Below are 21,649 nucleotides of genomic sequence, written 5' to 3' on the forward strand. Positions count from 1 at the left end.
CCCCTTCACACTGGAGTTGCCCTCCGCCTACTCCTCGTGGGCTACTCCAACGTGCTTCAGCCCTCACGTGTACTTTGGCTTCCTAGAAGACTCAGTTCTACTGTGGCAGACATACAAGGTGGGAGGGGGATGGCTCTTTGAACTCTTGGCCAGGCAGGTTCAAAAAGCTGTGGAGATCTTCAGAGGAAGAGTCCAGGACACAAACAAGTTAGGAATCTCGTGTGTGTGTGTGTGTGTGTGTGTGTGTGTGTGTGTGTGTGTGTGAGTGAGCATGGCTAGGCTGGCTGCCCTTCCTGACAGCCAAGTTTGTGAGAGGGACCCTGGAATAATTTGTTTACATTTGATGCCAATTAATTAATTTTTCTTTCTTTTATTCCCTTCCTTTAAACCTTCCCTTCCCCTTAGGATCCATATTGTGTCTTGGTTCTAGGGGAGGGCCAGGCAAGAAAGGCACTTGCTCAGCTCACCTAGCCAGGAAGGGTCTGGGGCATATTTGAACCCAGGATTTCTGCCTTTGGACCTGGCTCTCAATGCACGGAGCCACCTAGCTGCTCTCACCCCAAACCTTTCTTGTGGAACCCACAAGGAGGAAGAACTTTCTTTTCAGCTTAACCCACATCTCAGACAACCTAAAATGAACAAGGAACAGTATTTCCCAGCATTTGGCAACCAAAAGGCCTTAATCCAAAAGGAAACCTTCCTGGCACTGAGAAGGGCTTCCAGCACCCTGTGGAGAGTGACCAGCTTCTAGTGAGGAAGTATCTGAGACCACACCTTGTCTCTCCTGAGCTCAGGACTGACTTTTCTAGTAGTCCTTTACAGGAAGCACACCCCATCCTTTGGTTCATTGCTTCAACTGCTTTAGTCATTCATGGCAAACAAGGATCACCCCTGATTTTCAAGGGGGAGTGTAGGGAGCCTAGGTACGAGGATGAGGACACTGACCTATAATGCCATTAGTTGAGGCAACTCCCAAGTGAAAAAAGCCTCTCTCAGTGCAGAGCAAATAAACATGTCGATGCCTAGTAGGAGTGAAAAAAGGAACCTTGGGATAAATTTTCATTTTAAAAAGTTTTAATTTAGTTTAAATGGGCATTTGATCTTAGTATGTAATAAGAGGTTGTCATTATGACTATGAAGAAACACAACTTTTGCATGGAATTTGGACTGTTTTAGACATAATATGACCTGTGGAATATATATAAAGATACCTAACTCTTTGTAGAGGCCTCAGGATAATGCCTCCCTTGGATGGGAAGGGTTTAATGATATCAAGAAACAGGGAAAGGTCTTTTAGTTATTAAAAATTAAAGAAATAAGTATGGAAAGAAACAGTTTTAAAGGCACCTAAGAGAAAGAGGACCTCATTGAAGACTGCTGTGGAGTGGCAAAACATTGTTTCATTCCGCTAATTTGCATGAATACATTTTATGACTCACAAATGCCCTCTACTAAAAGGACTCTGATTGGCGCAATTTGGAGGAAGGTAGGACTTTTTCAGTGAAAGATGATTAACTGAGTCAGGGAACTGGGCTTTTTAAGCCGCTGAAGTCATAAGAGACAACTGAGTCTAGACATTTGGGAAAAAGCTGCCTCCTTTGGCCCTGGGAGGGGGTGGGGTTAGAAGCAAGGTTTTGGCTAAGTCCTTACTGATTGGTCGAGAGAGAACAGAATCGGAGAAAGAATCAACTCCATTGGCCAAGTCTCAAAGTGTCGATGAATCTATTGCCTTTCCCAGCCCCCTGACTTTGGAGAAGCTGGAGGAAGCTTCTAAAAGAGCTTGATTTCTGCTGCCCTTTGAGTGATCCAGTAAAACTAGGACTTCTGCAACTTACTTTGGTATCCATGAACAAACTTAGAGATTCATTGCTGAGAGCCCTGCTCTGATTGGACAAAAGAGCATCCCGATGAGCCTAGACATCATTTTATCGTTTTGCAGTTCTCTGGTGTACAGAAGGCAGATCGCATTAAAATCTCGTTTCTAAACTTAATAAACTTCCTTTATAGTGCGATGGGCAAAATGCTATATTTTGAGAGAGATTTGCCTAGTTGAGGACCGATGAGCGTCAACAACTCAAGCATCTGCTACAACAGTTTCACGTGGTGCAGGTGGGCTTGAATTAGACAATATGTAACGTTGAATCCTGCAGCTCAAAGTGGTTATGCAAAACCCATGTGTTTTCATCCCTCCTGTGCTGCCCTGCAAATTTTGTTTCTATTTTTCACCACTTGCTGCATGAGGTTCCATATCATTAAAAAAAAAAGTATGTATTTTTACATTTATAACAGGTTTTTTTCAGTCTCAGACTGTCCGGATCCCTTTTGAAAGTTTCCTTTATTCAAATTAAATAGATTTTAGAAGGTATTGACAGAGTGTGAGCTAGGTGTATATGTATATTGCTATTTATTATGCAATTTCTCTTACATTAATATCTATAGGAATTATTTTGTTTTATTGTTAAATGATTATCTCTGAGATCTACAGATATCGTTATTGTGACTGGCTGATAGCATAGATAGAACTCTACAAAAATACTGGAGTGCTTTGCCATTTCCTTCTACATCTTATTTGACAGAGGAGGAAACTGAGGTAACAGGTTTTAAAGTGTGCAGTTAAAGAGAGTCTGGACACCCAGAAGTCCAACTTTATGCAACCAGTATTTAATTTATTACTGGCCAGGGCAAACCTTCATAATGAAAGCTGCACCAGGCTGAAATTATAATGCAGTTTTTATAGAATGCAAGATACAAAGCAAACAATGTTCATTATTAGACATAACCTTGATGGAGCACTTTTATCAACTAAAAGCTATATTGATCAGTGGCATGGAGTACAGGACTTTCCATTGTTTATCTTATCCTAGCTGGCAACACTAAGGGACTTACTTTCTCACAGAGCCTGAATTATATGTTGTTTTGGTTCTAATATGACTGACCTTCACAGGAAAGCTCAGTTCTGATTTCTACTTTCCCCAGGGAAAAACAGATTTTCGGGTCAATGACAAGGTTACCCAACTCTAATAGAGTGTCTAGGGCAAGATTTGAGCTGTGGAAGAGGAATCTTCCTGATTCCAAGCTTATTGCTTCATCCGTTGTATTCGATAGCTGCCACATATACATAATATGTATAGATATACTTGTGAAGATACATATGACAATTATATATGTGTGTGTATGTTCTGTGACATTGTACATGTCTGGGGTGTTGGAAGCAATTCTAAGTGCTCCTAAGTGCCAGGAATGTTTCATTTTGGATTAAAGCCTTTATGTTGCCAAATGGTGGGAAATACTGTTCCTTGTTCATTTTAGGTTGTCTGAGATGTGAGTTAAGCTGAAAAAAAAAAGTTCTTCCTCATTGTGGGTTTCACAAGAAAGGTTTGGGGTGAGAGGCTAGATGGCTCAGTGGATTGAGAGCCAGGTCTAAAGACAGAAATCCTGGGTTCAAAAATATGCCCACAGACTCTTCCTAGCTATGTGACCTGAGCAAGTGCCTTTCTTGCCTGGCCCTCCCCTCTCTTCTGCTTTGGAACCAAGACACAATATGGATTCTAAGGGAAAGGGAAGGTTTAAAAGAAAAAAAAAAGAAAAATTAATTAATTGACATCAAATGTAAACAAATTATTCCAGGGTTCCTCTCACAAACTTGGCTGTCAGGAAGGGCATCCAGCCTAGCCATGAAAGTCTTGTCTGCTTTCATTTCAGCCCTACTAGAAGCCAAATTGTGGAGTAATATGTAGAAACTGCTTCCCAGCCTCCTGGGAACCCCTCAATCTTGCTCCCCAATCTTTCAGCAAGAACTACTATAGTTTAGTTCCCTCATGTGTGAAGATTGGATTTAGCTATTTCCTGTTTGCAATAATGAAGATACTTAGTTTAACAAAATCAGGAATGCCTTGGGAACTCTATATTACTCCACCCTACTTAGACCTTACTTTAGGGAAAGATAAAGTTGTAATCTCCTGATTAAACAATGAAGGTACTTAGTTCTCACCTTATAGTGAAGCTAGAACTTTAAGCTAATTCTATTTTTAGATATTAATACAAAAAGGTGTTAAGTAACTATAAATGTTAAATTAATCACAAAAAACAGTCAAGTAACTTACAAAAGGTGAACTTAACAAAGAAGTTTTAAGTAACTCTAAAGATATAATCAAATCAAAGATGAGAACTAAAAGTATGGGCAGTCCTGGAGAAAAGCCTTTGATGTGATTGGTAGATGTGAAAATTTATAGGAGGAAACACAAGGGTGAAAGGTCTATATATTTGGGATTTTTGCACTCTCCGGCACCTTATTGGCAGTGGAGAGTTAGCTGAGAGCAGTGTGCTGAGCCTTCCAGCATCTTAAGTGGCTACAAGCTATTTGTCAGGTTCGGTGGTGAGTTTCTGGCTGCGTTTCCTCCTTTACTTTTCCAACTTTATCCCCTTAGAAGTCTCTAATCTTCTTCAGAGATCTAGAGGCAGGAATTTTTAACTCCCCCTGGCACAGGCCAGGCAGAAGGAATCCTATATCCTCTTCCCTCCTTCTTCTTAAATTCCTTCCCTCTAATTACCATAAATTTCCAGACTGACATGGGTATTTTATTTGTGATTTTACCCTGTGACCAATTAAATCTAGATTTTAAGTCGCAACCCTAAAATTATCTTGACACATGTTCACCCAGAGCCCCAATAAGCTCTCTCTCACACACACAGTGGAAATTCCTAACTTGTTTGTGTCCTGGACCCTTCCTCTGAATATTTCAACAGCATAACAAGTAGGATTATAGTTAGAATGGAATATAGTTATCAAAAATAATTTAAAGCTCGCATTAGGAGTATTTATTAAATTAGGAGAGGTATGTGAAAGGACCCCCATTTCAGTCAATTTCCCATAAATCCCCTATAAATGAACATGTCCCACTCCAGAAGGGCTTGAGGAGGAAACTTCCACTCAGGAAAAGGGTCTGCTCCTGGGGATGTATGTGTGGGAGGGGCCTAGAGAAGACTGGGAGAAAGCTCGATGTGCATGCAGAACTGAGGACTCCTATGGCCTTCAATGGTGATTGGGCCCGTTCCTCCCCACTGGGATGCTGTGCAGATGGAAAGTAGGGGAGGCCATCACCCTCCCAACAAGTCACTTGTATGAAGTCCCAGCGTGAAGGCGAATGTTCGCCCCTGAATTACGGGGCTTTGTTGTTCTCTCTCCTAGGTATACTCCATACTCGTTGCTCCCTGAGTGACCAGAATTTTCCTGGAAATGGTCCTGGAATATTGGTTCTGTGGCTGTAGAGATCGCTAATCCAGAATCCCTAAAATTTGGAAGGGATCTAAAACCTCACACATTTGGCGCCAAAACCAAGTAGGGATCCGCTGTTTGAACCGGCCTGGCCAAGAGCTCAGAGCCATCCCCCTCCCACCTTGGATGTGTGCCAGAGTAGAACATGGGGCTTCTGGGAAGCCAAAGTACACGTGAGGGCAGAAGCACGTTGGAGTAGGCCAGGCGTGGGCGGAGGGCAACTTCAGTGTGAAGGTGGGAGGGCAGAAAGTCAGATGCTTCGTATGGGCAAATGGAGCTGCGGTACAGCTGCTTGCCATTAAAGCGCATGTGCAGGAGGAGTTAGGGAGGGGTTGGAGGGGCGGAGTCAGAGCACTCTAAATATCGGTTTCCCACGCTCTAGAGCTGTATTGAGAACCGACACTTTCCGAATGAAGATACGGAGATGACTAAAGAGAAGTTCCTGTACCCCCAAAAAGCTGAAGCTGGAGGCTTGAAGAGAAGGGATCCCAGAATTGAGAAACAGGAGCAGGGAGCTGTGCTGGATGCAGTTGAGGAGCAGGAGCCGAGAGCTTCCACGTCATGCAGTCATGGAGGCTGAGGAAGGAGGCTCCTGGCGGGTATAAGCCACCAGGTAGGTATTCCGAGGCAGCGCTTGTAGTGCTTGCCTTTTTCTGAACATTTCCCCGTCCGCCTTTTCTTTTAGCTCCGCTTTTTTTCTTCTTAATGTTTGCTTCCCCCCTTTTTAATTTTTAAAATCATCTTTTCCCCTCCTGTTCCATTTCGCTTCCCCCCCCCCCCCCCCAGTTTTATCCTTTGCCCTGCTTTCTTTTCTGGCTTTTGTCACCTTCCCTTGTGTTTCTCCTGTCCTTCCCCCCCATCCCATTTTCCCCCAAGTTCATCCATGAATTAGATGAGAAAACTTGTGGTTTCTAAAAAGGCCTAGAATAGTGGGAGGAGGAGATTCTTTATTGAGGTAATGAGGCCATTTAGGCTTTAGTTGCTGCTGTTTGAGAATTAATATATTTAAAACTGGACTTGGGGTGAGAATATCAATTAATTGATTCAGTCTAATATGAGGATTGGCAGCCTCAGTGGCCAAAGGCAGATGTGTAAATGAAGTTTGAGATCATTTTTCACTTACTCTCTAGGTCATCCCAAAAGATACTTGATTAGAAAAGCTTTTAATTTTAAGACTCAAAAATCTCCCCACTCCCGTAAGGGAACAGGGTCACATAGGCAGAAAGAGCCTTTATCAAGTAGTGGGGTTTGGTGTGGGAGGGGGGTTACTAGGAGTTCCCAAAAACCAGAATTCATACAATACCTTTTTTATGGGTCTTAAGAATTGTTGTTTTTCTATGATTTTAGAAAAGGGGCATAGCTTCCTCAATATGTTCCTTTTCTTTAAAATTTAGATAAATATAGGAAAATGTATATTTATTAAATGTGTATTTAGTTGTAAGTACATGGCATATATGTATGTCTGTATATTGTGTACTGAGGGTGAATAAGTATGTAATGGTCTTTTGTACTCATCAGGGGAACTGGGTTATAGAGTTTCCCAGTGGAGGTTTTGGAGTAGAGTGAGAGCTCTAGCAGTTAACTAGTTCTTCACAGCAAGAGTAAGGAAAGATAGCTGTCTCCCATTGATACAGAAGAGGGGAGTCAATTCAATCATAGGTCCAGTTATCTTTCTTTTAGAATCAATAGCTCCAGAGGTAGGAATTCAGAAAACATCTAGTCCAACCCTCTCATTTTGTTGATAGAAAATGGAGGATAGGGAGAATTAAGTGTCTATAATTCATGGTCACAAAAGTAGTGAATAGAACTTGGGTTTGAATTGAACACATTTGGAATGTCAGGCCTGGAACTATTGCTCTTCCTCTAGTTTTGGAGGCTTCTTCCCCTTCCCCCTTCCAGGAGTTTTTTTTATATACTCTACTTCCTGTGACCACTCCCTCTTTAGGATTCTAACCCCTTTCCCCCTGCCCAAATGCTAGTCCAGTGGGGTGAGATGACAGGACTTGACGGAAAAGACCCTGATATTGAACTCCCCCATACTAAAAGAATAGGCCAGTGATGAGAACTTTGTAAAGATTGTGTACTATGCTTGCCCTCCTCCCCATTACCCTGGCCTCCCCTTAACCCCACACAGAGGAGGGAGAAAACATTCCCATTGGCTACAGGGGAGACGGGCAGGTAATGTGAGAAAATGTCCTCAGGAGGAGTGGAGAGGGGGAAGTGAACAGCTCCTTCCTCCTGAGTCCCTCTACCTTTCTTGTAAGGAACTCTGGGGGTGTGGAGGGAGGGTGGCCAAGTGCCCACAGAGAGTGCTCTGTATGCCATCTTTGACACCTGTGCCATAGGTTTGCCATCACTGGGATAGGCAGGTAGATATATAGAAACAGATTGATTAAGTTTTGTGATTCAGTTTCAGGGACATAGTTTGGCATAACTTATGGATCAAATGGGTTGTGTTATAAAAGGTTTTTTGTACATCTTTACCCTACATCGCCATTTTTAAGTTTAGTATTATTGCAGGGACTTGGTACAGTTTAGGACTCCTCCAGTCCAAATACCTCTGAGTCATAAATGCATGAAAATGGGAGGACTATGGAATGTTTATGTGATTAAAAATGGGAGGAGGTAGAAATGACCAAAGTCTACAGGTAATTTTTTGAACTTTTCAATCTCTTCCCCAATATGACTGCTCCTCTTTGGGAGACCTATTGAGGAAAGCAGCTCTATTCTTTAGAACTTGGTTTGAGAACATTCTCCTAAAACAGGATGCAAGCCTAAACCATTTTCAGGATGCCACTAGTTTTCAAAGACTATTTAGGAAAAGGATGATTCACCCATCCAAGTACCCTGACTTGATACATCAGCAAAGTACATGTGGATCTTTTATAATGCATTCATTGTTTTCATGTGAAAAGAGTACTACAGGCCTCAAGGACAAGACTACAGAGACAACTGGATACTATTTTCAATGACATTGAACTTCTAAACTTATATTTTTCAATACAAGGTTTGATTTTCTTTGTATATAAATGTTTGAATTATAATGAGTAAATACTCAAAAGTTAAGTGTATAAATTATGTTATAGGTTTTAGGATTTCAATTTAGAAATATACTTTTATAGAATTATAGAAAACTTAAAATAACTGAATGAAAAAGGGGTTACTAAGTGATCAACACCCACCTCAGAGGGGATATCATATCTACCTCAGGGAAGATATTTTATATATATATATATATATATATATATAATCTTGTTTTTTTAAATAGTAACTATAAATAATTGAATATAATGTGAGACTTGCATGTTCCAACATTTGACTTGCTTGCTTTCTTTCTCTCTTTACTTCTCCCTGTTTGTAATATAGAATATAAGATAGTTTTGTTTGTAAGATTCATTGGGAGAGCCTACTCTCCCAATGGATGTCAGGGGGAGATGTTAAAACAGGGAATAAGTCAGATGCCTTCTTAAACAGATCAAGGATGAAGCAATGATGCCCAGTATTGCCATGCTAGCATTAAGGCAGTCCTTCTTTTATGAGCAACTCTTGACTAAACTATTTTGAGTAATAAGGTCCTTCATGTCAACTACAAAGGAAAATGCTATCCATCTCCAGAGAGAACCAATATATAGAAGTAAACTGTGGTTCCACATATATAAAATGTTGATCTTTGTAGTATTAGAAGAATGCATTTTTGTTCTAAAAGTTGGTATCTTTCAGCTTATTATAGACTGTCTTGCGGAAGTCACTTATCTCAATCTATTCCACTGATCCTCCTTTCTCTCTCTTAGTCAGTACCATGTTGTTTTGATGACGTCTGCTTTATAGTATAGTTTGAGATCTGTACTGCAAGGTACAAGCTCTCACTTGTGGCTCCTAGTAGCTGCTAGCATGCGGCAGCGGCCACACCCCGGGCAACGGCTTCCACAAGCCGGCTAAACCTTGTGAGGGTAGCCATCAGGTCGTCGACCCCTGGTGAACCAGGGCTTTGCTCACCCAGCATGTGAAGACTGCTTAGGTGGAACAGACGGAAGAAACCAATAAGAAGGTTGAGATGGTGATGCAGCAAAGCACTGTGGAGTGCTTAGGGCATGTTGGAGCACAAAGGACAACATGGCCATCCAATTTTGATCTTTGTAATTTTAACAAAAAGCACTGGAAAGAGTGCATTTATTGGACCAGCTACACGTGAAGGTGTATAAATGAAGCAGTAGAAGAGGGATGCAATTTACAGGGTGTGAGAGTGGAAATGTGGGGAAAATAATTTTTCCCTATTTGATAATGTTTGTCAAGAAACTAGGTTTAAGGATTTTTTGGATATAGTTAAAAGTATACCTGCTTTCATTGCACTCCCTTGTTTTTCTAATATTGTCTTTTCTGTTTATAGGATTGGACTTGCATTTCTGAAGTCAAGAAATAAATATTATATCAGAAGATTGGTGTAGGTTTCCTAGTGCCAAGCCTTGTCTGACAACAGGGTAAAACAGGGTGTTTTGTATAAATTTTCTATTATCTGTGACCCTGAGGAGATGCCTACTGGAGAAAGACCACAATTGGACTTTTGAAGGTTTACCCCTTGACTGAACTACAGAGGGAAGCAACAGAGGCTTTGGTGCCCTCCACACTTGCTAACCCTCCACTACCTGCCTGTGATAACTAGGAATACTTGTTGCAATGATCAAACTGTATTATGCTCTAAAAAGAAGAGTATGTAAAATAAGTGGGAGAGATGCCAGTCTGATTGATAGATCAGCCGGAAAAGTAGCAGGGGAAGTGAGAAGAATGCTGTGAGTTCTGAGAGAGCTGACTGGAACCTTCAAGCCAACAGAGAGCAGGACTTCACTTCCAGCCTAGGAAGAAAAGAGGGAAGGTGTTTTTCTGGGAGCAGAGTATGAGAGGAAAAATCCAGAGACTTTGAAATGACAGTCTATAAACTGTAAGGATTCCATCAACAGTGGGGGGGTGGGTAATGAAAAGATTTGGAACTCTGGGGAAAGGATAAACCCAAAGAGGGACAGTTGGCTCTGCTCTCTTGACTGAGACCATCTAAGGAGAAGGTCCACTTCTCTGACTGAATCTCGATTTCAGAAACCTTTCTTTCCCTGATTCTAATCCTCCCAAATCAACAAGAGAGCAAAAGACCTGAAGAAGGAAATAGTCTATGAGAAGAACTGACACAATATCCCCCTTTTTATCCTGAACCTGGGACACATGCTGTGCTGTGCCAAAGCCAGGGTTCATTTGCTCTGAACCCCTTGGTGGCTCAGGCCACCTAACCTGAGTTACCTAACTTTGGGGGTAAGGGTTTAGCTAGATAGGAATCACTTCTTCCCTCTCTCCCTCTTGACCCCAATCTACCAGCCATTTTCAACTTTATGGCAGAATCTTCCTCAAGTTTATGTAGACTTTATAATGGACAGGCAAGGAATTACATTAAGACAGGGGCCAGGATCATAATGAATAAGAAGGCAGTTAACTTAACTTAGTACTTGACAACAGACTGGAGTCAATATTCACACAGATTCCAATCATGACTGAAATGTGCCTAGAATACATGATGAGAAAGAAAGAGAATATGGGGAAAATAACTGAAACAGTAGCTGGGATGTTGTCAAAAAGAAAAAACTTGACTGACAATACTGACATGGACATAATAAGCAGCAATAATTCAATGACAGTAGAGATACCAGACAGCACCAAATCAGAGGAAGTCTATGGGACTCACAAAATCATACCTCTTAGGGACTTTGCAAAAATGACAAAACAATTCTGGGATCCCACACACAAAGGTGCACAAGTCCTTCACAACCCAGGACTTGGAATCCCTAAAAAAGAAAATGCTTCAGTTTATCTCCAAGCCATTTAGGTGTCTCAAGAAGCTAAAAAGAGCTTTCTGGCTCTATGAACCTGATTTTAGGGATGTGGAGATTCTTGGAGAACTTTTTTACTCTACAACAACAAAAGCAGTTCGTTGCAAAGATGAGACATATTTGCAAAGGCGATACCCTTACCAGTTGGCTGGAGGAGCACGCAGATTTTTGACTTTGCCAGCCCCTGGAACATAACTTACTTTAAAAAATGCAGGGAGGATAAGCTGCAACAGAAGAAGAAAAACATCCTTCCCTGTTTATGGACCGGCTTCTTGAAAACATAGAAGCAATACTGGGTTACAGCCAAGACTCCCAGGAGTCCACAGCCCATGTCAGAAGGCAGTTTCTGTGGGGATGTAATCAGCACCTCAGAAACTTCTTTAGAAATTTTTGTCCAAAATTTGACTCACTTTCTCTAAATGAACTCAGGGATACTGTCACCTACCTCTTTGAAAGTCAGGAAGAACAGGATAGGGAAAAAGAAGAACTTAAGCAAAAGTTACATTGCATCACAGAATCCCTGAAGCAGAAAGAAATGGAGGAAGTGAAAAACCTGGCCACCATTAAAACTTTCAGTAGACAAAGCACTCAATACCAACAGGGGGCAAAGAAATACAATAGGAAGTGCTTCCTCTGTGGAAGAACCAGATGTTTGGTTCAGACCTGCCCATTGAAAGAGAAATATGAACAGGGGCACAACAGGGGTGGAAAATACCAATACTAGAACTCACAGGGTAGAGGGTACAACAAGAATTTTGGGAAATAACAAAGTGTTGAGAAATCAGAGCAGGGAGCTTTGCTGGATGCCACTAAGGAGCAGAAGCAGAGAGCTTCCATGCCATGCAGTCAAGGTGGGTACAAGCCAGCAGGTAGGTAGAGTCAGAAACAGAACTTGTAGAGCTTGGATTTTTCTGGACATTTCCCTGTCTGCCTCTTCTTCTTGCCCCACTTATTTTCTTTTCTCAGTTTATTCCCCCCTCTTTTTAGTTTCTTCAATTGTCTTTTTCCTTTATCTCTTCCATTTCTCTTTCTTTTCCTAGTCTTTCCCTTCTCCCTGCTTTCTTTTCTGACTTTTGTCACCTTCCCTTGTATTTCTCTCGCTCTTTCCACCCCCCCCTTCCCAGGCCATTCATTAATAACTTGAGAAAACTTGAGTGGTTTCTATGAAGACCCAGAGAAGAGGGAGGAGGATATTGTCTATTAAGGTAACAGGCCACTTAGGCTTTAGTTGCTGTGAAAATTAATATATTTTAAACTGCTCTTGGGGTGAGAATAAATTTGATTCAGTCTACCATAGCAGTAGGTTGGCAACCTCAGTGACCAAAGGCAGAGATCTATAAATGAAGCTTGAGGTCAATATTCACCTACTCTCTAGGACATCCCAAAAGATACCTGATTAGAAAAGCTTTTCATTTAAGACTCAAAATTCCCCACCCCCATAGGGAACAGGGTCACAGGCAGAAAGATTATCAAATAGTAGGGATTTTTTGGGGGGGTGGCAATTTCTAGGAGTTCCCCCCCCAAAAAAATTCATAAAATACCTTGTTTATGTGTCTTAAGAATTGTTGTTTTTCTATGCATTTAGAAGGGCATATATTCCTCAATTTGTTCCTTCTCTTTAAAATATAGGTAAATGCATGTAAATATATTTGTTTATTGAGTGTATTTAGGTGTGAGTACATTGCATATATGTATGTTGTGTATTGAGGGTGGATAAGTATGTAATGGTCTTTTATACTCATCAGGGGAACTGGGTTATAGAGTTTCCCAGTGGAAGTTTTGGAGTAGAGTGAGAGCTCTAGCAGTTAACTAGTTCTTCACAGCAAGAGTAAGGAAAGGTTGCTGTCTCCCATTGATACAGAATGGGGGATTTAATTTAATCATAGGTCCAGTTATCTTTCTTTAAGAATCGATAGCTCTAGAGGTAGGAGGGATTCAGAAAACATCTAGTCCAACCCTCTCATTTTGTTGATAGAAAATGGAGGATAGGGAGAATTAATTGTCTATAGTTCATGGTCACAAAAATAATAAATAGAAGTTGGGTCTGAATTGAACCCAGTTGGAATGTCAGGCCTGGAACTCTTGCTACTTCCTCTACATTTGGAGGAATCCTCCTCCAGGAGCCTTTTTTCTAGACTCCACTTCCGTGACCACTCCTTCTTTAGGATTCTAATCCCTTATCTCCACTCAAATGCTAGATCAATGGGGTGAGATGACAGGACTAAATGGAAAAGACCCTGATATTGAACCTTCCTCCATACTAAGAATAGGCCAGTGATGAAAGAACTTTGTAAAGATGGAGTGCTGTGCCTGCCCTTCTTAACATGCTGGGTACACCCTGGCCTCCCCTTAACCCAACACAGATCAGGGAGAAATCATTCCCATTGGCCAAAGGGCTGAAGGGCAGATGGTGTGAGAAAATATCCTCAGGAGAAGTGGAGAGGGGAAAGTGAGCAGTTCCTCCTGAGTCCCCCTTGCCTTTCTAGTAAGGAACTCCGGGGGTGTGGAGGGAGGGTGGCCAAGTGCCTACAAAGACAGCTCTGCATGCCATCTTTGACATCTGTGCCATAGGTTCACCATCACTGAGATAGGCAGATAGATATATAGAAACAGATTGATTAGGTTTTGTATTTCAATTTTGAGGTACATTCTTGGCATAGCTGTTACTTGTACACAGATTGAAATTGTCTGGATTTGCTTGTGGAATGATGCTACATTCTATTCACATTGTCTTATTAGGTACTTGATAACTAATAAAACTAGAGAATCTACCTTGAGGTTAACTTATTGATCAAATGGATTGTTATTTTTGCACATCTTTACCCTACATAGTCATTTTTTTAGTTTAGTATTATTGCAGGGACTTGGTACAATTTAAGACCCCTCTAGACCAAATTCCTCTGAGTCAGAAATTCATGAAAATGGAAGGACTATGGAATGTTTATGTGATAAAGATGGGAGGAGGTAGAAATTACCAGAGTCTACAGGTAATTGTTTGGACTTTTAAATCTCTTCCCCAGCACTAATACTCTTTGGGAGACTTAATGAGGAAATCATCTGTATTTTTTAGGAACCTGGTCTAAGAACATTTTCCTAAAACAAAGAATGTAAACCTAAGCCATATTCAGGATGCCACTGGTCTCCTTCAAAGGCTACTTTTGGAAAAGAATGATCTCCCCAGCCAGGTACCCTGACTTGACATGTCAGCAAAAGTACATGTGGATCATTTAATGCATCCATTGTTCGCATGTGAAAAGAGTACTATAGGCATCAAGGACAGGAGTATGGAGACAACAATATATATAATAATGTTGGGGGGGTTTTACATAGTAACTACAAATAATTGTAATTATATATAATGTGAGAATTGCATGTTGCAAGATTTGACTTACTTTTTTCCTCTTCTCCCTGTTTGTAATATAGAATTGTGGTAGAGGCGTGGAGCATGTAGCAGCTCTCTAGTCACAAGCCACAGGACAGCAGTATTTGCAAAAGAAACAGTTCCCCTCAGTTTACATTCTCTATTTCAATTAGAAATAGTATAAATCAGTTACCTTCTCTATTTCAGAATATAAGTTAGTTTTGTTTGTAAGATCCATTGGAGAGACTGCTCTCCCAATGGATCTCGGGGGATGTTAAAACAGGGAATAAGTCAGATGCCTTCTTAAACAGATCAAGGGTGAAGCAATGATGCCCAGTATTGCCATGCTAGCATTAAGGCAGTCCTCCTTTTATGAACAACTATGACTAAGCTATTTTGAGTAATAAGGTCCTTCATGTCAACTACAAAGGAAAATGCTATCTATCTCCAGAGAAAGAGCCAATCTATAGAAATAAACTGTGGTTCCACATATATCAAATGTTGATCTTCTCTAATGTAAGCGAGGGAGACAACTTTGTAATTTAACAAAAAGCACTGGAAGAGGTATTTACTGTACCGCTACAAGTAAAGGTGTGTAAATGGAGCAGTAGAAGAGGGATGCACTAGACAGGGAAATACAGATGAATATTTGGATTGTAAAGAAAACACCACCTAATATTTTGATATGTGTCTTCTATGTCCTTGACCTTAAAAATATGTGTTTAGTAGAGGAATCACTAGGGTAGAATATTAGATTAGTTATTTCCACAATAGATCACGTTTGAACAATTCACACATTCCCTGTTTGGCTAATTCACACATTCTCTATTTTCCTCAGTGTCTTTAACTGTCTTAATCTTTTCATAACCCCTCCAATATTGAATTCCATCTTTTGTCATGTCTTGGCCAATTTACAGGGTGTGAGAGTGGAAATTTGGGGGTAATAGTTTTCCCCTAATTAACAGTCTTTGTTAAGAAATTGGGTTTAAGGATTTTTTTTGTGATTTTTTTTACTTATATGTGCCTACTTTCATTGTACTCCCTTATTTTCTCATAAAGTCTTTTCTGCTTATAGGATTATACTGGCATTATTTCTGAAGTCAAGAAATAAATATTACATCAGAAGATTGGTATAGGTTTCCCAGTGCCAAGCCCTGTCTGACAACATTGTAAACCAGGTGTTTGTGACCCCAAGGAAACGCCTTCTGGAGAAAGACCACAGAATTGGACTTAGGAAGGTTCACCCCTTGACTGAACTACTACAGAGGGAAACAACAGAGGCTTTGATGGCCTCCATTCTTGCTAATCCCTACTTTTTTCTTCAGCCTTACCTATGCAGCAAGGCACCCTTAATTCCTTCCAAAGAGAAACATGCCTCAAATATATATCAAAGGAGTTGAGACTTTGTCCTTTGTAATGGCCAGTTTAGTGGCAACAGTAATTGAGACTGATCTACCTTAGAAAAATCCCTGAACATAAAGATAAGACACTCATTGGAAAATTCTGTAAAGAAACATACTTAAAATGGACAGGCATTCTATCATTAGTTCTGTTTCATCTTAGAACAAGATAAAGTTGGGATTTGCACATCTCACCATTTGAAATGCTATACGGATATGCAATTTGGCAGGGAAGAAGTTGTAAGCCAGCTTACATAGCCATGATAGGAGGAGACTCATTTAACAAAATATATTCAGGTAGTACAAAATAGGATAACAATTGCATGAAATTGGTATAATTCAACAGACAGTAAGTACAATCTACATAACATCAAACCAGGAGATAAAGTTTACATCAAAAACTAGCAGAAAAACAGCTACAGAATTAAAATGGGTTGGACCATGCGAAGTTTTGCTCACTACACCAAGTTCTGTTAAAGTTGCAGGAAAAGAGTCATGGTTCCACTATTCACATGTAAAACCTGAGAAATCTTACACCATTGCAAATGATATAGACAAAGGAAAATAGTGAAGAGAAAAGCGAAAAAGCTGCTAGAAGAGACAATGTTGCAAGCTGAAATGGACAGCTAAGACTTTGAACTTTGTAAATTTATATATATGAGGACAGAAGGGAAACAGGAACTATATGTGAGATATTGGTGCGGTGTTAGCACAAATAAAATTAACTGTGTACTAGGCTAGGGAATACATGCAATATACACATAACTTGCAAGAAAAGAGAAACATCAGGCAAAATGTAAAGAAGTGAAAACATGAAGAAAAGTAAGTATACCCATGCAACACAACACAAAAGACATAAAACAGCTAAAGTAGGTCAAACCTAGAGGTTTGGGGCTAGGCTGTAGGATTTTACAGGGGGCGACAGTTGGAGAAGACTGCAATATTCCATTTCCCCTGGGAGTGACTGCTGCTCTCTAAGGTATTGCAAAATAGAATTTTAATCAAAGTGGATACTGTTATAAGGGATTTATTAAGAGCAAACTGAAAGCAGGAAGTACTAAGGTAGAGGCAGAGAGAGAATTCCTGAACCCTGGAGAGACTGACTGACTATGGAGGGGCAGTTGGTGGAATTACTCTCTGGAGTAGGAGACTGCGAGCTTTCCTTCAAGCAAGTTTTACCTTCTGGGAAGTAGTCGAGATTGGTTTAACTCCACAGGGGGACTGTGTGAGTTAAACCATTACTCCCCTTCTTAGTGGTCTGTATCTGTGCTGTGTGTTTCTGCTGCTACTGTGATTTCTACTAGTACTCCTACCAGACTCAAGAGGACAACTATCTGAGACTTCCTTTGGCCCTTGTTCCTGTAACCTTCAAGTGTTTCCCAAATTTATAAACCAAGGGGGTAAATTTAATTAGTTTTAGTTACCTAGATTTGTAGGTAGTGAAATTATCAGATAGTGGGTTTAGCAATTTGATTTGGAGTATAAGATAAGATTATCCTGATTCCCTTCCCTTCCTCCCTTCTCCTAAAATAGATGGTTACTTTTGTTATGTTTATAGTTTCTACCCATTATTTTAATATAACTATTTCAGTTGGTGATTTAAGAAGGACAAGCCTAGACTATAAAAACTATATAGGAAGTGACAGTTGAAAACCTGCAGGATTCCATTTTTCCCTTGGGAGCAACTGAGTGCTGTCCAAGGTGCTACAACATCGAATTTTGACTGATTGACACAAGTGGGGAATTTAACATTTAAAGAGCCAGTTTAAGGGGACCAAAAAAGCATATGTGCTAATAGGAATTTGTTTTCCTTTCTCTTTTTCTGTTCTCTTGGTGATTCTTGTGGTACTCAAAAGTGGATACTAATACCACTTATTCTATACTGTATTACAAAATATTACATAGATACAGCATCATGACAGGAGACATAATAAATGTTATTTTATTATTTCTCTATGATTGTTTCCTGTACATCCCCTATGGGATTTTTACATTATTTCCAGAATTCTGTTACATACTATTGGGCTATGATTGGATGGAATCACGTATGTGTATAACAATCAGAACTATTTGTTCATATTTGCCTCTTGTGGGTTTGTGTTGGCGCTATGTAAATGTAGAAATCTGTTTTTTGCAATTGTAAATAAAATGAGGGCAATAGTACAAAAGCTGACCAGAGGTTCAGAAATGAAATAAACATTATTTTTAATGCAAGCAAAATTTTAAGCTTCGAAACAAAGTACTAAGGATGGAATGATACAAAATAATGGTGTTGGATATGGTTTACAGGAAAATTATATGGTTAATGTAAATGACAAATGTTAAAATTTAATAAATATAATAATAAATAATAAAATTTAATTAAAAAATTAAATTAGAAAAAGAGAATGCAGAATTAAATAAGACCCAAGTTAATCTGTTTCCTCTGAGGGATATCCCATTAATTTCTCAGGATGGAGTATTTCAAATTAAGACCCATAAGCTAGTCACTTCAGAAGTAGAAACAATCAAGCATCAGACCCTTCTCTTTTTTGATGATCCAATAAGGTTATAAAAGAATTCCAGAAGGCAATTAAAATCTTTGACCCAGACTACACTGATTTTTTTTTTCTTTTTGATGGAGGAATTGCTCACTAAGAGAGAAATGAATTTATTGAGGTGACCAGAAATAATCTACCTTTGACCCCATAGCTAGAAAAAGTGGAGGAAGGCACAGGAAGTGATGGAAAAGAAAGTGTCTTTAAAAGGGAGTTACAACTTCCTGTGGGGATTTTGACTTCTGGGAGTTCTGGAGTTCTTCATGCTTGGGACTTCTGACTGCTCTCATTCTTTGGAGTTCTGAGTTCAAGTTGGAGGCTGGAGAAGAATCTGCTGACTGGACCTGAGACCTTTCCTGGTGAGACTGTTCATAAATCTCTCCCTTTGGACTTACAGTGAGTGAAAAGAGCTGACTCCTTTCCTGGATTTTTTGAAGAAATTAGGCTCAGGAGAGACCTATCCTCTTGAGAGAGGCTCCCTGCATCCCTAGGTCCTTGGTTCAAAAGTCAAGGCCTCTTCAGCTAAGGACTAAACTTCTCTGCCTGGGTTGAGCCAGGGGTCGGAGCAAAATACTCAAAGCTTAGGCTAGACATCTTACCCTATCCTCTCTCTGATTTCCTACTTTACTCTTAGTATATTTTGTAAATAAAATTTCTGGAATTTCATAAAATTCCTGGTGGCCCTATTCTTGAATAATCCAGTTCAACCTTTTTATAAACCCTGCTTTTCTCCCCCTTATAAAAGCCAGGGATAATGAGATCAAAGAAATAAAAGCAGTGGCAGCACTTAGATCTGTGCAACCAAATAATACATACCAAGAGAAAGGAGATCAGAAATTCCAAGATGTTTTTTTTTTTTATGTAGTCATGTAGGGCATTTAAGAGAATACAGATACAGATGAGTTTTCTAGACAAATCAATAGGAATAATGGGTACAATAGGCAATATAATAATGGAGAAATAATAATTGGAATAATAATTATTAAAGAAGGAATAATGGTAATAATTGTCCAAATGCTTGCTGTCAGGGAGCTCAAGCACCTTATTTGAACACAATGCAAATGTGGGTAAAATCTGGAGTGAGATCTAACTATAGCCAAGTGGTTAGTGGACATGAGGGTGATCAGAACAAAGGGGCATGTTCAATTTTTAAGAAGGTGTACCCGGAGTTCTCAAGTATTTGAAGAATCAAAGGAAAATGGATTGAAAATAAATGGTATTGAATGTAATGGAGATAAGGTTAATGACTGTAAATAATGTGATTGAAACAAAAGATAATTAGTGTTAATTGTGAGGGGAAAATTGTAATGTAAAATTAGTTGAAAATTCTAATGATTGTGAAATAATTTAAAATAGTGAAGGATGTAAATTAGATAAAAATAATATGGTTGTAAATGAGAACAATGATACCAAGGTTGAGGTCATAAGGACCAATGGAGAGTAGTGAAAAAATATGATAAAGGTATTAAAAATGTGAAATCCTGGGAATATCATGCAATTCAAGCAGATGTAAGTTTGGATGGACAGGAAATGACTGAGATTTCTACTAATATTACTTGTTAGCACTGGTGCTAGAAACATTTCAACCAACAAATAATACAGGACCACATGTGTCTGTAACTATTGGATACCTGATTTATGACCTTCTGATTGATACTGGAGCCAGTAAATCAGTTTTGCAAAGTTTTACTGAGAATTGTAGAGCTGTTGGTACAATGGAAGTAATAGGTTCTACTGGTAAACTGCAGAGACTAGCAAAATTACAACCAAAAATGATTACTTTAGGTCCACTGTTTGAGGAACATGCATTTCTGTGTATGCTAGAATGTCCAATGAGTCTTTTAGAAAGAGATTTATTATATAAATTGAGGGCAACAATCCAAAGTAATGGAACTGGTGATATCTCATGACATCTACCAGAAGAATCTCTGAAAGCTTTTCTATTGCTATTCTTAGATTCAGTCAGTACAGAGGGTGACTTAGGTTCAATCTACCTAATACCTGAGAATATCCCTAAGGATCTTTGGTCAAAGTCTTCCACAGATAAAGGTTTATTGAAATCAGCTACTCCAGTCAGGGTAAAGACTAAGGAAGAACCAGTTCCTAGTGTACCTCAATATCCCTTGACTAAAGAAGCAATTGAGGGTATAAGACCCATCATTGAATCCCTAATCCAACAAGGGATCATAATACCTTGCTTCTCAGAATTTTATATTCCTATTCTTCCAATTAAAAAGCCAAAGTTGGATGAGAATGGCAAACCTGTATTTCATTTTATCCAGGATTTAAGAGCAGTCGGTTATGTAATCAAAACATATCCTGTTGTATCAAGTCCAGCTGCTATAATTTCTTCCATTACAAGTCAGGCAAGATATTTAACTGGGGTAAATTTGTGCTCAGCTTTTTTCTCAATTCATGAGAATTCTCAAAAGATCTTTGCTTTTACCTGGGAGAAAACCCAATGGACATGGACTCGTTTACCCAGGGATTCACCAGTTCCCTAAGCCAATTCTCCCAAATTTTAAATAGAGATCTAAAAACCATAACATTCAAGGAAAGTAAAATAGTGCATTTTTGTTGATGATATTCTTGCATCCCAAGAGTCAAAGTGTGTTTCAGAGATAGCAAGATTCTTTTGATAGAATTATATAAATGTGAGCATAAAATCTCCAAGGCAAAATTACAGTGGGTTTTGCCTCCAGTGCAATATCTTAGATTTCTATTATCAGAGGGTTCCAGAAGTATCACACAGAAAAGAATAGCAGACATCCAGAAACTGAGTGCTCCTAAGATGAAAAAGAAACTCAGAACTGTTCTTGGAACAAATGGTTTCTGTAGGCAATACCTGGGTATAGTGAATTAACAAAGTGTTTAACAGACTTAACCAGGAATACAGAACCAAGATCTCTGAAACTAATACCTGAACATCTGCAATCCTTATGTAAACTTAAAGAAGCCATTTTGTCTGCCCCAGCTTTGAGTATCCCAGACTATATAAAGCCATTTCAACTGTTTGTCAATGAAACAAAAGGTATTGCTTCTGATGTCTTGACACAGACTTTAGGACAAAGTTATCATCCAATTGGATATTATAGTTGTCAACTTGACCCAATAGCTGCAGGTATTGTACCTGCTTAAGGGGAGTAGCTACTGCTGCTGTGTTAGTCCAGAAGTCAGCAGATTTAGTTTTGTGATGTCTGTTGACT

General features: G+C 39.5%; 1 long non-coding RNA gene across 1 annotated transcript; it reads left to right on the plus strand.

Annotated features, from left to right (window-relative positions):
- The first annotated feature begins 5,598 nt into the window (after window positions 1-5,598).
- Window positions 5,599-20,849, plus strand: LOC103103659 (uncharacterized). Its single transcript, XR_463956.3, has 3 exons — window positions 5,599-5,888; window positions 9,663-11,996; window positions 15,582-20,849. It is a non-coding gene; the product is annotated as an uncharacterized LOC103103659 (long non-coding RNA).
- The last annotated feature ends 800 nt before the right edge of the window (window positions 20,850-21,649 follow it).

This window comes from Monodelphis domestica, chromosome 3, assembly GCF_027887165.1.
Source record: "Monodelphis domestica isolate mMonDom1 chromosome 3, mMonDom1.pri, whole genome shotgun sequence".
NCBI classification, from domain to species: domain Eukaryota; kingdom Metazoa; phylum Chordata; class Mammalia; order Didelphimorphia; family Didelphidae; genus Monodelphis; species Monodelphis domestica.